Below are 11,085 nucleotides of genomic sequence, written 5' to 3' on the forward strand. Positions count from 1 at the left end.
TCTTTGCTACAACGTCTGATTTCCTCAACATTTCAGAGGTAACACAGTGGAAAAGGCACGAGCTTCCGCATCAGAGGACCTGTGTTCACAGCCCACCTCCTATTTGTACTGCCTATGCAACCTTGGGCACTTAACTTCCTTGGGCCTCAGTTTCCCCATCTGTAAAATGAAGACTAGATAGCCTCTGAGATCCCTTTTAGCCCTAAGTCTATGATACAATTTCTAGTCCCCAAGAAAATTCATACTTGTGCTGGTCAAATGCTGGAATACAAATAAAAAAGAAAACGACATTTGTTGAGAAGACCCCACAATTTATAGGCCTCTACTATCCAATGTCCATGTTGGCAACAACTATCCCATTTGCTAACTCTTCTCCAATTAGAATTATCTAGCTGTCCACTCCTCATCTCTGCCTATCTATGGCTAGCCTTCAAGAGCTGCAGGTATTGATTAATGTTTATAATAAAAGGCTCTCAGAAAAAAGTGCATACAGGACACACATTTAAATTTTATCAGCATTATTAACATTTTCTCTACCAATTTCTTAAGTCTAGAGTCCCTAGACAATTAGCCAAACAATAAATCAAGCCCTGATTTGTATCATTTGCCAATTTATGAGATGTAAATGATCACAACTTATAACTGAACGATTAGCTCTTGAGAGCTGGTAAGACTTGGCTCCACCATACCCCTGCTGCAGGATCAAGCTTAAGTCCTGCCTATGCTATGAAGCCCTCTGTCAATATTCTATCAGGTCCAGTCAATACCTCTATCTCCTTCCTTTGAAATCTTCATTGATTGTAGCAGTCATTTGGGCACTTAATCATTTATTGCATATCATATTATACAATCATGTATTATTATGTTATGTTATGTTACATTATTATATTAATCATTATGTTACATTGATATTTAAATATATAATTAAATTATAAGTTCTCTTTTCTCCCCATACTCTTTTAGCATAGTGCTATTCACAAAGGAGGCAAAAAATTATTTTTTAAAATGTGCATATAATAATCTGTACCAAAGCTTTTGCCTTCTCAAGGAGGTAAGGGAGGGAATTAAAAACTCAAAAAAATTTTTTAAGAATGTTAAAAATTGTTTTTACACATAATTGAGAACAATATATACATATACATTCATATGTATGCAAATACATGTATACACTTAATACATGTATACGTATACAAATACACATAAATATGCATATACATACATACTGACACATTTTAAGGAAAGGGAGATTAAGTACTTTCAAGAAATGCCAACCTGAAAATACATCGACATTATTTTAAAACACAAAAATAAATACTGGGCAGATCATGTGAATAAAAAATGAAAAATGTTAAAGGGGGAAAAATGAGTTCCCGTTGGTAAGGACTACAACAAAACAAAGATTACTTAAAATTATTTTCAAGGCATTCACAGTATCTGGCCTGAAACATGAGCTGGTGGAAAGGGTGTTGAATTTGGGATAATAGAACCTGAGTTTCAACTCTGGCTATGCCACTTACTACGCGTATAATCTTTCTGGATTTGTTTCCTTTGCTAGAAATAAGAGGATTTAAGTGAATTAGACTCAATGACTCCCAAGGTGTATAGATATATGAATCTCTAGAGCAGTTCTGACCAGGTCACTACTCTATTCAGTAAACTCCAGTTGTTCCCAAGTACCAAGAACCGAATATCACATACTCTGTTTGGCATTTAAAGTTCTTCATAACCTGAATCCTTCCTGCTCTTTGAATGTTCTTACACTCCACTGCTTACAGTGACCACCCTTACTGGGCCTCATACGTGATCTGCCATCTTCTATTCCCCTTCCTTTGCACTGGCTGAGATAATCCTAACTAGAAAAGAACCCTACTTTTGAGTCCTGTCACCTCCACTTAGTTTCTCTGATTTTCTTCAAGATTCATTTCAAATCCCACCTTCTACAGGAGATCTTTCCCAACTCTCCTAGCTATATTAGTACCTTCCCATCAGAGATTACCATCCAAGGCACCATGTGCATCTTGTATGTACCTAGATATTCACAAGTCGTCTCTCTCGTTAGCCTGTGAGCTACTGTAGGGGAGGGAGGGACTGGTTTTTTGTTTGTTTGTTTGCTTGTTTACCATTCTTTGTGTAACAGGGAACTGGCCAAGCCCATCTGTTCTGATTATTTGCAGGAAGCTCAAACTATTTCCTATCTGCTAACCAGGAAGCAGCAAGGAAAATGGAGCAGCTGCTGAGAAAGAAGTAGGTGTGCATTTGAAAGGCTCTAATCAGCTAAGGCTCTCTCTCGCTCTTTTCCTGCTGGGTTACATAAGCCTCTGGATAGGAAGGAGCCTCTAGCTCTCTATCCCCACCTGGGTAGCCATGTGGCCTTGGAACATGGGCTTCTGTTCTTTTCGTCTACATTTATTCTTTCTTTCTCTTAAGTGAAAGAATATCAGACTAGCTTACAACCCTGAGAGCTTTAAAAGGCTGGGAGAGCAAACCATCAGACCTGCTCCTGATGACAGCTAAAACTTATGAGATTCAAAGTCCCAAATAAACTGCTTGACCCAGCATAGCAATGTACTAAAGATAGCCAAGAAGGAGCTGCTTTGGGGCAGCTAGGTGGTGCAGTGGATAAAGCTCTGGCCTTGGGATCAGGAGGACCTGAGTTCAAATTCAGACTCAGACACTTAACACCTACTAGCTGTGTGACCCTGGGCAAGTGACTTAACCCTGATTGCCTCACCAAAAAGGGAAAAAAAAAAGATAGAAATTACTTTTAAGTTTGGCTCCCTTCTCCCCAGGGATCAACATGGTATATGGGAGTGTGCCACCAAGCATTGGGGAGAAATGTTTGCAATTCTTTTCTTGCTCTCTTCACAGTAAATACCCCTTTTTCAAAGCTAATTGATGTTATTTGGTTAAATTACATAGCACTGGTTAACCACTGGTGAATGATATTAGAAAGAACATATTAGAATAAAGGCCTGAACCAAGAGCATTAGAAAGATACATGCCTTCAAGGGTACCACTAGAACAGAGATTCCCAAACTCATTTGGCCTACCACCCTCTTTTCAAAAAAAATAAATTACTCAGCACCCCATTGGAAATGGAAACCCTTTAATGGTTTTTTTTAAATTTGCATCATTTCAAAAAATATAAAATATTTTTAAATAAATTATGCATCTTAAATTTAATAATTTATTGTAAATTTGTGGGGATTTTCCTGCATTGAAATTTTAATGGTGCAATATTGTGTCATGTAACCATATCAATTGGGAACTCAGTATCGCATTATAAATAAGTCATTACATGCATATATTCCTGCCAATGCATGCTGGACTTCCCAACAATGCATAACATGCATGCCTGCCAACACTTGCTTGTTAAGACCTATCAGCGGACTTGACCACTGACTGGTTATAAATTGTACTTTGTGTATTTATTTTGAAAATAATGTAATCTCTATGACTTTATGCAACACAACAGATGAAACATGTACCAATGGTTTTTCAAATTTTTCTTCTCTTCTTTCCTTATGCTTCCACAACCCCCTTATTTTTATTCAATGCCCCTCAATTGCACCTAAGGCTATTACTCCCCCCCCATCCCAGATCTTTCCAGCACCCGTGCCCAGGGGGCCAGTATAGCCCTACGGGAACCCATGTGCTAGAATCCTGAAGGTGAGATGTAGCCAACTTTACTCTGGGAATCCAACCTGATAGTGTATATTTAATTTAAAAGAGTTAAGCTCAGAGTCTGTTAGCATCATGCCTGGCATAAAATGATCTACTTAATAAATACTTGTTGACCAATTGACAGATTAACTATTCCATGAGTTAAGCTGGGCATATTTATAGGAAGCTAGAACACTAGGCTCTTTTCAGCAAATGAAGTTCCCACAAAAGAGTTGGAAAGGTGTGCTTTCCTACAAGTCCACTGGAGAGTACTCAATCAAATTGTTTAAACTTAACTGTACACAATACAGCTTAAAAATAAGTAATTATTCAGTGAATGCCTCTAAGGAGGCTTAATGGTCTTTCTCCTGTTCAAAGTCTCCATTTTCATCCCTGAGAGAAGAGTAGAAGCATGATTTCTAAAAGTTTACAAGGCTTGCATCTCAGAGACACAGTGAAATAAGAATGTCGGGAACAGCTCATGTCAACATATTACAGATCCATAAGATCAGTCGCACTATAAAAATCTTCACAGAAGTACAGAAATTCTTTATGTCCTGGGCCTACCTTTAAAACATCAACTTGCTTTTTCCATTTGACTATTAAAGAGAGAAAATTAGATTCAGAGTCAGAAGACCTGGGTCCAAGCCCCACCACTTGTTTGACCTTGGGAAAGCCTCCCCGTCTTTGTTTCCTCAAAATGATGGAGGCTGGACAAAATTAGCTCATTGGAACTCCATCTTGCTACTGTTCTAATGCACGATCTCATCACATAAAGCATACGACAATACCTCCTCTCAAAGCTTACTCCAAGGTCTCATCATGCCACGGATTCTAATACTGGATTTTGGAAGGTCGAGCCATTGAAGGGCAACTCTGACAGACCCTAAGTCAGACAGATCTTAAGAGAGAAGGTACAGAGGGCTTGAAACTGCAGCCTCAGTGGAAGGAAAGGCATACCTAAGTGGATATAATCACCAACCTTTCAAAGTATCAAAAGTAATTACAAAACTGTAGGTAAAACAATTCAGAAGCAGACAAAGATTTTATGGTTCTTCTGTATTGAAAACTGATCCCTTAAAGAGGAACAACAAATATCTTATGGTTTGATCCAAATTAATATATTTGGCAAGTACCTTGGAATTTCCTTATGCAAATATAGACACACACATATGTTATATACATATGGGTATATGTAGTTTGCATATATATGTATAACCCAGGCTTGTGCAGTCCTCCTAACATGAAGGCACCCTGAGGGGCCTTTGGAATATGTCCAGATTGCCTAACATGGAGGCATTACCATGCATTACCACATGAGTAGGGTAGCTTCTTTTGATTGTTAGAGGTGGTTGTGTTTTTTTTCTGCCACTCTGCGCTTCCAGAAGAAGATTCCAGTTCACCCACAGCACAAATATCACGAACTAAACCAGTGAGAAGGGACGAATTTCTTTCCCCTGCCCTCCTTCTCTTACCCTGGCTCTGAGAAATGTGCTTAGGGGTGTTCGTTTCTGTTCTGCATCATCTGTCCTAAGTTTCAGGTGCTGGAGGTGATCGCCACAGGATTGGGAGTTTGAGTCATGGTGACCCTGGAGCCAGAATTGCAGGTGAGGTGATGTAGCCAGCCAGCCTGACTCAGAAGCCCTGAGAAGCCAGGGCCCTCAGGAATTGAGACTGATCAGTATTTTGGACTTGGAACTGAGGCTATGCTTTATATGACTCCAGCCAAGCTATGAACCTCATTCCCTTCCACTCCCCAGAGACTCAGGCTACGGTTTAGGCAAAATCCTCTTGCCCCCTACGTGTTGGGAGAGTAAGTTTACATATTTGTGATTGTACCTTTTGAAGTAAATATTCCTGTATGAAACCTATTCTGGCAGTTGGTAAGTAAATAGAACTGGGCGCAGGGGATCCCCCTATAATTGAGGAAACAACACAGGTGAGCGCTAGAGTCATTTGCAGAGAGCCTTATTATTGTTGTTCAGCTATGTCTGATTCTTCATGGCCCCATTTGGGGCCAGTATCTTGGCAGAGATACTGGAGTAGTTTGCCATTCCCTTCTCCAACTCATTTTACAGATGAGGAAACTGAGGCAAACAGGGTTAAGTGACTTGCCCAGGGTCACACAGCTAGTAAACGTCTGAGGCCAGATTTGAACTAAAAATGGTAAGTCTCTTGACTTCAAGGCCAGCGCTCTATTCATTGCATCACCTAGCTGCCCTTAGCAGATAGCTGCTAGGGTAGCCTAGATACCCCTAAATTTCCCTAAGGGTACCAGAGAACCCGGAGGAATGAAATCTAACCCACTTGGCCTTCCAGGAAGTGAGAGCCACAGCAATCAATATTACATATGTCTGTAGACATATATGTATATAGATACAGTTACATACAAATTCCACGAATGTAGATCAGGACCTACCCTAAAACTTCATTTTACAGAGCTATCCAGGGCACCGAGAGGTTAACTAGCTTGCCCAAGGTCCCGCACCCAGTATGGGATGAATGCAGGTCTTCCTGACTCCAATTCTCTATCCATGACACCACATTGCCAATTAGGAAAATGGAATGTGAATATGGAACAAAAATGGATTTGGAAATATCTCAAAGTTTGGTGGCCCCAGTACTTAATGTTATTTTCTTTTAAAAAATCATTGTGTAGAATAACTTGTCATCTGTATCACCTTAGTGACTCACCACAGACCTTTAAAATGCAGAAAAACAAAGAAAAAAAAGAACAAACCCCAATATTCCAAAGACGCAATGATTCGTTACTAATAAGCTTCTCTCCCTCACCTATCGTCTCCAAACCTGGACTGATCCTCTTCAAAAATTTTTCCCCATCAATCCCAAGTTCCACATGTAGTAGACCCTCTGGGACTATTCTCCCAACCTGTACTTGCACTGAAAGGTCGAATCCCCAAAGGAGGCTGCAGCCTTAAGTCCCATGTGTAAACCCATGTGGGACTGTATCCTACTATTAAAACCCAAGAGTTCCCACTAGCGTGCTTTCAACAGTTCTGATCAAAATCACCAGGGCTAGTTTTCTTTTGAGTACTTCCATAGCCAACAATCTTCTCTGATGCCAGAGGTCACCATCCTTGAAGCTACTTCTGCCTCTCTGCATACCCATCTGTCTGGCATAAATGTCCTTGAGCCTTGCTGCATACTGTTTGCCTCAAACCTGTCTGCTTCAAAGCTACATGGCCAATGCGTGGGGAGGAGAGACAAATCCCCTCACCCAAGAGCAATGCTAATGCCTGCCTCAGAACTAATGAACGCTCTCTAGGGCATATCTATTTAAAGCCCTTCAAAGAAGTATTCAGTCTTTGTTTTACAATGAGATTGCTTTTAAAAATTCTATCAAGGAAAGAGGTCCACACTTTATGAAGTGATTCACACTTCATGGTGTGGCCATTACTAATGTAATACCTGGCTGTCAGTCAACAAGCATTAGTTAAATGCCTATCATGTGTCAGGCACTGAGGACACAAAGAAAGGGAAAAACAGGCTTTGCCCTCAAGGAGCTCATAACATGCAAACAACTACATGCAAACATGTACATGCAAGATTCACCTAAGTTAAACTGGCAGTAATCTCAGAGGAAGGGCTACGCTTACATTTTGTGACTCCATCCACTGAGTTGAGAGGAAGCATGCAGATCACATCCCCTCTCCCTTTCACACAGATGGAACTACAGTAAGTATAGCTAGAAAAATGTTGTGTATGTTTGCGTGTCTCTGTGTTTCAAAGGAGGGGTAATGAAGGAGACTACAGCAAGTGCATTTTTCCATTTAAAGGTAGAAGACACTATTTTCTTCTTTCTTGCACAAATAAATATTTCTATTTCCAACCAAGAGCATGAGAAATTATTAAAGAGGGAGTAGTGATACTGGATAGGAAGAGATATTCGGTCTTTTCATTTTTCCTTAGTGCTGTAATGACATGGCAAAAATAAAAAGAGAGGTAAGAAATCATTCCATTTTCACATTTTTTTGCCATTCCACTGAAAGTCCTTCAGCTGAAAAGGTGACCCAATAACAGAACAGGAACAGAAAGGGAAGATGGGTATGATCCCACTTAACCAAGAAATATCCTAAGCTGTCTTTTATCATTCATCATCAAGACAAGCTTTTGGATTAGCTTATAAAACAAAAACTTAAGCAGCACTGAGTTTATCTCAAAGACAATATATGCCTTTAAACTTTAGATGACATTTAAATTAGCAGAGAGGTCAAATTGTTCTCAGTTACGTTCTTAAAGGATATGCTGACCTAAGAAATCTGATGGCACTTACTTGTATTTAAAATACATGCACATGGGACACTACGGTAGCTTTGATCAACCAACAGCTTCGCTTAACCCTGCACATTACTGAGCACATTACAAAACCATTAAATAATAATGGCTTCAGAGATGCCAGACAAGGACAGAGAAAACAGGGATCTGCTCACAAACAGCTCCTCCCAGCCGACACACATGTACACCTCTCGGTAACAGAACAGTACAAACACCAAGGGGGAGGAAGCTGAATTTTCCATTATAAACATTTTCTTGCACCCCAGCAGGATATTTTTTCTTAGAATGGACTAAAAATTTTTTCAAGAAGAAGGGCCAATTAGACCTGTTCTGCAACAAGAAGATGGAAGGACGCAATATCAAGAAAACGTGACAGCTACTTAGCACCTTTCCTAAGTCACATACCAACCACTTTGTCATCTGCTTTTCAATTCCCATTATGGAGCAGAAAAAAAAAAGCTCAGTGTGATGAAATGAGTCAGTATTTATGCCAGTTATATAAACACTATTAAAGCACACAAGATACATAGTTAGAGACAGCCAAATTGCTGTACATGACCCCCAAAGTCCCTGAAAATCCAAAGGTGAAGCCAAAAGCCTTGTGCACTCATTTATCTTCCCTTCTCCCTCTAAAACAGGGCCTCTTAACCTTTATGTGTGTCATGGACTCCTCTGGCAGGTATTCTGGTGAAACCTTGGGACCCTTTCTCGGAATATTATTTTTCAATGCATAAAATAAAATACATGTGATCACAGAGGAAACCAATTATACTTAAATATAGTTATCAAAATAGTTTTTGTACAAGTTCACACCCCAGGTTAAGAACCCCTGCTTTAATGCAGATAAATTTCCCTGAGTCAGAATGATAACAATTTAAACCCTCCCAGGAGGTATTGGAAAGGACCATCATTTCTTATTCTGTTAAGTTTGGTGATCAGCCCTCTACATAATTCTCAGGGTTCTGTAACCAGCAGAATTGGCTGGAAGTGGAGAGGATAAATGGGACCATGAATTGAGATGTCTAGCTAGTGTATTCTTTCGAACATTCCCCTTTGCCCATTTGGTTGAAATCTGACCTCCAAAACTACCTTCGTTTGCTTGTTCGCAATGTTCTCAAAGTTAGAGTCGACAAACCAGAGGAAGGAAAGGCGGCATTAAAGAACCAGTGAGCCTCTGCTGGGGAAGTCCTTGGAAAAAGTCTGCCTCTCTAGCAAGATTACAGGGAACTGGGAAACATCTATAAAAGAAAAGCAAAAATCCCAATCCTCATTCTTTTGATGTGAAAGGAAGAGAAACTTTTAAGAAATCTAATTCTTTTCTAATTTTTGTAACATTTATTGGCCAAAGGTTTTCCAAGATACGCATATGTATGTGTGTTTATATGTATGTATATTTATATATACCTATATGTATATATATATATATATATATACATATATATATATATATATGTACTATTGCTGCAGTCACAAATAACTATTGGATCCTGACAAATATACTGCAATCCACACCACCACTGAGTTTACATTTGGGTGGGTAGTGGGGTTGTTTTGCTTTTCTGACAGAGTTTGAGCCTTCTAAGGGTCATTCTATTCTAGCACATACCTAAAGAAACCTTGTAATGAAGAATGCATCTTGCTGTGCTGAGGAATCATTTGCTTCAATGAATCCCTTACCTGTGCATCTGAAATTGCGGTGATTCTTGTTATCTCCTAATGGGGTCTCTAATCTCCCTTCTTTCCCCTCCCAAATCTGTCCCAGAATCTCTATACAAGGACTTTACTATTGCTTTCCAGCAAGCAAGTAGGAGAGAGACAGAGAGTCAGAGAGAGATTGGAGAGAAACGCAATGGAGAGCTAAAGCTAGATAGATGGATAGATAGGTAAATAGAGATGGTAGAAATAATATGCATATGTTTGTGTATGCCTACACATGGCTAATATTTCTCTTCTTACTATATACAGTATATATAGTGTAGATATGGAAGGATTTAAGTTATATTATCCCAGTAAATCTATGGTAAACATTGTTTAAAGCCATAGTTTTATTTCCTAAAAATATGCATCAATTTCAGAGAGAAGGCTGAGTATCAACCTACCATTTCCATGCACCAGCTATTTCAGCTCTATGACTCCTTCCTTTCCTGTCACAGAAAGAAGGCCTTCCGCTTCTCCTGCCTTACCCCTCTCTACTTACCCCAAAGAGAAATGCTTAAACACACCCAAGTGTAGGAAAAGATGCTCCTCTGACCATAGATTGTACCAACTTTCTGTCTTCTTGCATCCCCAATATTTTACCTCATTATCCCAGTTTCCCCCCACCCCAGCTTCTTCTCCAACCCACCTCCCTACCAGTAGCAATCAGCAGTTATCACTGTACCCTGCAAATACACAAATACACAATACACAGAAAACAACAACAACAACAACAACAGACCATCAGGACCCCAGACGAGCAGTCACCTACCATGCCGTGCCTGAGAATTAGGATCCTGGTCCAGCACTGTTTGCACCATCAAGTAACTCCCTACTTGCTTCTCATAACCACATTCCAAATTGGAATGAGGAAGGGCTTCTTTGGGGGATGGGGAATTGTTTAGAATTAATGATAAAAAGGTGATTTCCAGAAAATGCAATCTTAAAATTCTTCAAGCTCCAGAAATTGGAGGTCAAGAGGGCTTAAAGGAATTTGCACAAAAAAAATGGAAAAAGGAAAAATAAGCTTGTAGCAAGAATCACCCTTAAAATCAAAATAAAGGGAGGGGGGAGGGAGAAAAAAAAGAAGAGTGCTTGCTGAATCACCCTCTTTCACTGCCTGGAAACCATTGTGCAGCGTGATGCTGCCTGTACCATTGTGGAACCTACCAGAGGCAAGGGACAGAAGGCTTGGGGAATGGGGTTGCTATAGCAACTGAAAGGAGCACATGTGACGTCAGAGCTCATAGAGGTCTCAGGAGGGACTGGGGGGGGCGGAAGGGAGGGGAGAAGAGAGAGACAGCCAGAGAAAGAAAAAAAAAAGTCTGATCTATGGCTACAGCTACTGTATTTTCTAGTGGACACTATGGACCAAAGCCAGGACAAAATGCAAAGACATAATTCCTGTGGCAAAAAATACCAACAATTCTG

General features: G+C 39.9%; 1 protein-coding gene across 3 annotated transcripts in view; it reads right to left on the reverse strand.

The window, feature by feature from the left end:
• MAPK10 (mitogen-activated protein kinase 10) overlaps positions 1-10,844 on the reverse strand; it is a 165,077-nt gene extending 154,233 nt beyond the window's left edge. For all 3 annotated transcript variants that reach the window (XM_020988334.2, XM_020988338.2, XM_020988339.2), the window contains exon 1: positions 10,427-10,844. The gene's annotated coding sequence lies outside the window, so the exon portion shown is untranslated. The remainder of the gene's footprint in view (positions 1-10,426) is intronic.
• Between the last annotated feature and the right edge of the window lie 241 nt (positions 10,845-11,085).

The sequence above is a fragment of the Phascolarctos cinereus genome, unplaced genomic scaffold (genome assembly GCF_003287225.1).
Source record: "Phascolarctos cinereus isolate Bilbo 61053 unplaced genomic scaffold, phaCin_HiC Scaffold_9;HRSCAF=440, whole genome shotgun sequence".
Lineage (NCBI taxonomy): Eukaryota > Metazoa > Chordata > Mammalia > Diprotodontia > Phascolarctidae > Phascolarctos > Phascolarctos cinereus.